The following is a 5,307-nucleotide window of genomic DNA, read 5'->3' as shown; positions in this document are numbered from 1 at the left end:
AAAAAACAATCAACAAAAAACCCTACCAAAACAAGAAAAAGTATCAGGTTTAATAGTTTTCAATCTCTTAAATATCTATTTATCCACAAGGTACTGAGCATATTGCCAAGGATAAAGCAAAATCACATCTAACATTAACAAGAAGGTGTTAGAATTTGATACTATTGATACTATTTGATATTACTGAACAATAACCAAAATTAGAAAATAAAGCATTGTTTTTCTTTTGGTACATTTCTGTTTTTTTTGGGGGGGGGTGTCAGTTGTGGGGCTTGAACTCTGGGCCTGGGCGCTGTCCCTCAGCCCTTCAGCTCAAGGCTTGCACTCGCTCTACCACTTAAGCCACAGCACCACTTCTGGCTTTTTCTGCTTATGTAGTACTAAGAAATCGAACCCAGGGCCTCATGCATGCAAGGCAAGCGCTCTACCACTGAGCCACCTTCCCAGCCCTTCTTTTGGTACATTTCTTTCAGCCTTTCAACTAATCTCATTTGCTAAGAATTTACAATTTATTTGTTTTTACCTATGTTCATATCCCCAGTTCTTTCTTATCTCCTTTTTCCCCTTTGATTAGACTTCTCTGGGCTACCTAAATGATCACACATTTAATATTTTTAAGTGATGCTATTTCATTAATAAAAAATTAAGCAACCAAAATATAAAAATTTACAAAGGGGGGGGGGCTGGGAAGGTGGCTCAGTGGTAGAGCACTTGCCTTGCATGCATGAGGCCCTGGGTTCAATTCCTCAGCACCACATAACCAGAAAAAAGGCCGGAAGTGGTGCTAGGGCTCAAGTGGTAGAGTGCTAGACTTGAGCTGAAGAGCTGAGGGACAGCGCCCAGACCCAGAGTTCAGACCCATGAACTTACCCCCCCAAAAAAAAATTTACAAAGGGATAGATTCTTACTTAACTCTTAAAAAACCCCCTCAGATGCAGAGGGTACATTTTAACCTTCATAAATGGTACTGTAAACCTTGGGAGCCCATTTGTTCCCTATACCAATGTATCTCATTTTAAAGTTGAAATGAATAGGATTTTCATACTCAAAACTAACTTCATTAAGACATGCTCACAACTGGAAAGCACGGGGAATGGAATGAAGATATGATCTCCACGTGGATCTGTTAGTGGCTGCCTGCATTCTGTATAAAGCATTTTTGCACTAAGTTTAGAGCAGAGGTACTGACCACAGCCCTTTGGCCCTTCTAGACAGTGCTATTGGTGGGCCTTTAAATATATTTTACTTCATGAGTACATTTACTTTCATCTCTGTTGTTAAATTGCAGCAGTTTCATTTTAGAGAACAAGTTTGTTTGGATTTTGTTTCAAATTGCTTCTGCTCAGCACCCAGAAGACCAGAAGATAAAATTGATATATTTTTTATTATAGGCATACTTTTTTGTACATTTGTGTTCATCTTGAATAAAGTAAGTTCAGTATTGGCCTATAGATATTAAAAGAAGTATTGATTTTGATTCAATAAATGTTTCCTTTCAATCCTTTAAATAAAAAAAACAACTCAGATCCTCATGAGGAAAACCTCAGCTATCAAGAACTAATGTAGGTGATTTCACATCTCCAAACTTCTTTTTTTGTTTTTTGTTTTGGTCGGTCGTGGGGCTTGAACTCAATCAAGGCGTTGTCCCTGCACTCTTCAGCTCAAGGGGAGCAATCTACCACTTGAGCCACAGTTCCACTTCCAGTTTTCAAGTGGTTTATTGGAGATAAGAGTCTCACAGACTTTCCTGCCCAGGTTGGCTTTGGACTGCGATCCTCAGATCTCAGCCTCCTGAGTAGCTAGGATTACAGGAATGAGCTACCAGTGCCCGGCATATCTGCAAACTTCTTAATAAAAAAGTAGCGGAGGGCAGGGAAGGTGGCTTAGTGGTAGAGCGCTTGCCTTGCATGCACAAGGGCCTGGGTTTGATTCCTCAGCACCACATAAGCATTAAAAAAAAGCCGGAAGTGGTACTGTGGCTCAAATGGTAGAGCACTAGCCTTGAGCTGAAGAGCTGAGGGACAGCGCCCAGGCCCAGAGTTCAGGCCCACGACCAGAGCCAAAAAAAAAAGTAACAGCTGATACCATCCCTCAAAAGCGCTTATATTATTTAACGTTTTCAACATATCTGAAGAGTCAGACACCTTATCCATTAGGCGACGTGGTCCCACACATTTTCAACTTATATCTAATTCCCTATCACCATGGAATATATCTCACAACTGAAGTCTGAGTTGTTTTGTTTTTTAAACTGACAACTTCAGAGGATAAAACCAAGCAAAAGATTTATTCTACTAGATTTAAGAAAGTTCAGCCAGGCACTGGTGGCTCACACCTGTAATCCCAGGTACTCAGGAGGTTGAGATCTGATCACAGTTCAAAACCAGCCTGGGCAGGAAAGTCCGTGAGACACTTTTTTTTTGTCGGTCACGGGACCTGAACTCAGCCTGCGCACTGTCCCTCAGCTCTTCAGCTCAAGGCTAGCGCTCTACCACTTGATCCAAGCACCACTTCCAGCTTTTTCTGCTTCGGTGGTGCTGAAGAATCGAACCAAGGGCCTAATGCATGCAAGGCAAGCACTACCACTGAGCCACCTTCCCAGTGCCCCCCATTAGACCCTTATCTCCAATAAACTGCAAGTGGAGCTGTGACTCAAGTGGCAGAGCACTAGCCTTGAGGTGAAGAGCTCTGGGACAGTGTCCAGGCCCAGAGTTCAAGCCCCCATGACCAACCAAAAAAAAAAAAGTTCAAAGAGAAATACCAAGTCCATGGTGCAGCACTGGATATTCAGACTTAGAAAAGAAGGCCTATTATGACAATAAGCATAAGCATATAGATTAAGATACATACCAGGCCAAAGAGAAGACTTTTTTCCCTTTTTAAGAGAACAAAGAAAGCTATTTTTCTTTTTTACAATCAGATGCAGCAAGCTTTTCTGAGCATTTTGATAACCTTCCAGATAAAATCTTTTCTATGTACAATTTCTCAAAAATGTAACAAACTAGCAGTACTTACCATCCATAGTATCATTTTAAAAAGGCAATCCTAACCAATTCAAATTCTCAGCAAATTTCTTTAAAAATGAACTCAGTCATGCTTGGCGGAGCTTGATAGAGCTAGCTCAATATAGTTATACACACACACCATTATTAAAAATGTTAAAAATATGTATTTATAAAGCTTTAAAAACTTGTAATATCAGATTTATAGTAACTCTTTAGAATGTTTTACTATTTTGTTTTCTAAGTGCACTGAATAAGATAGCATATAGGTTAAGTATCCCTTATCCAAAATGCTTGGAAAATGTTGACTTTGGATTTGGAGATTGTGGAATATCTCCCTATACATGAGATTATCCTGGAAAATTAACCCAACTCTAAACACAACATTCTTTTATATTATACAGAACACATATAATGTCCCTGTTTAGATCCAGAGAGTAATTTTATGCATTATTTTAGTAAACTATCATTTTAACTGCACACTGTCACATGATGTTCTGTGGTGTATTCTCTTTTCTCTCCCTCCTGACAAACCCCACTCTGCTAGGGATAAAATTCAGGACCTCAAGAATACTAGGCACCACTGAGCTACATGCCTAGCACAGAATTTTATGCAGTATAAGGTTGGTAATCAAGGTTTCCAATTTGGAAGCATTTCAAATTTTAGATTTTTGGATCAGGAATGCAAAACCTGCATACATTAGGAGCACTGAAAAATGCCCAATCAATTATTTCAAGGGCACGGGTTTTAGCATAAATCTTTGAATCCTTGAATTTGTCCTAGACTGTAATTAACAACTACTATATAACATACTTACTTGTATGCTCCCACGTTGTCTTCTTCTTTTTTTTTAATTTAATTTTTTTTTATTTGTGAACATACTGTACAGAGGAGTTACAATTACGTGGGCAGGATAATGCGTACATTTCTTACCAAGCATTGCAGCCTCCTCCTTTGTTTACCCTTCACATCCCTTCCCAGTCCCCCCCTCCCCCCCCAATCCCAATCCTTCTCCTTCCCCCCCTTCTTCCCCCCCACACCGATGTTGTAAAGCTCGTTTTGGACATGACAACTTGTACTTCTCAGTGTTGCAACAGGTCCACCTGTATCCTTAAACAATTGGTTTTTTCCCCATCTCCTCCACAAGTTATACTGACATCAAATATAGTGAAAGCAGGGGTTATACTGTGGGGGAGGGATATACAAAGCAACAAAGAGATAATCTTATAAATGTGTTAGAAACACATGCATGAAAGAAAAAAACATTAAAATACATATCTAAGGGTTCATTTTCCTGACATCACATTATCTGACCTTTTCCGCTTGACTCATATGTATACTAGAGATTACAAATAAGGGAAACCATGGGACCTATGTTTCTTTGGGCCTGGCTTACTTCATTTAATATAATTTTTTCCAAGTTTTTCCATTTCCTAACAAATGGGGCAATGTCATTCTTTCTGATGGAGGCATAGAATTCCATTGTGTATATATACCACATTTTCTTGATCCATTCATCTACTGAGGGGCATCTGGGTTGGGTCCATATCTTAGCTATGGTAAATAATGCTGCACTAAACATAGTTGTGCTGGTAGGTTTAGTGTGGTCTTGTTTGTAAACATTTGGGTAAATGCCCAAAAGTGGGATTGCTGGGTCATAGGGGAGTTCTATGTGAAGTCTTTTGAGGAACCTCCATACTGCTTTCCAAAGTGGTTGAACAAGTTTACATTCCCACCAACAATGAAGTAAGGTTCCTTCCTCTCCACCTCCCCTCCAGCATCTGTTGTTGTTAGAGTTCTTGATTTTTGCCGTTCTAACTGGAGTGAGGTGATATCTCAATGTTGTTTTGATTTGCATTTCTTTTATGGCTAGGGATGTTGAACATTTCTTCATGTGTCTATTGGCCATCCTTCTTTCCTCTTCAGAGAAGTTTCTCTTTAAGTCTTTCGCCCACTTATTTATTGGGCAGTTGTTTCTTTGAGGATTTGTTATTGGGGGGTTTAATTTTTTGAGTTCCAAGTGTATTTTAGATATGAGACCCTTGTCTGTTGTATGGCTAGTAAAGATCTTCTCCCAATCTGTGGGCTTTCTACTGATCTTGCTAGCTATGTCATTTGCCCTGCAGAAGCTCTGCAACTTTATGCAATCCCATTTGTCCAACCTTTCTTTGATTTGTTGTGTTTCCGGGTCTCTATTCAGAAAATTTCGGCCTGAGCCAAGGAGACCTAGGGTTTCTCCTATTCCATCCTGTAATGTTTTCAGAGTGTCTGCTTTGAGTTCAAGGTCTTTGATCCATTTGGAGT

This window comes from Dipodomys merriami, unplaced genomic scaffold, assembly GCF_024711535.1.
Source record: "Dipodomys merriami isolate MVZ:Mamm:240054 unplaced genomic scaffold, mDipMer1.0.p SCAF_8, whole genome shotgun sequence".
Taxonomy (NCBI): domain Eukaryota; kingdom Metazoa; phylum Chordata; class Mammalia; order Rodentia; family Heteromyidae; genus Dipodomys; species Dipodomys merriami.
The sequence above is the reverse complement of the archived record's forward strand: the minus strand, read 5'-3'. Positions refer to the sequence as shown.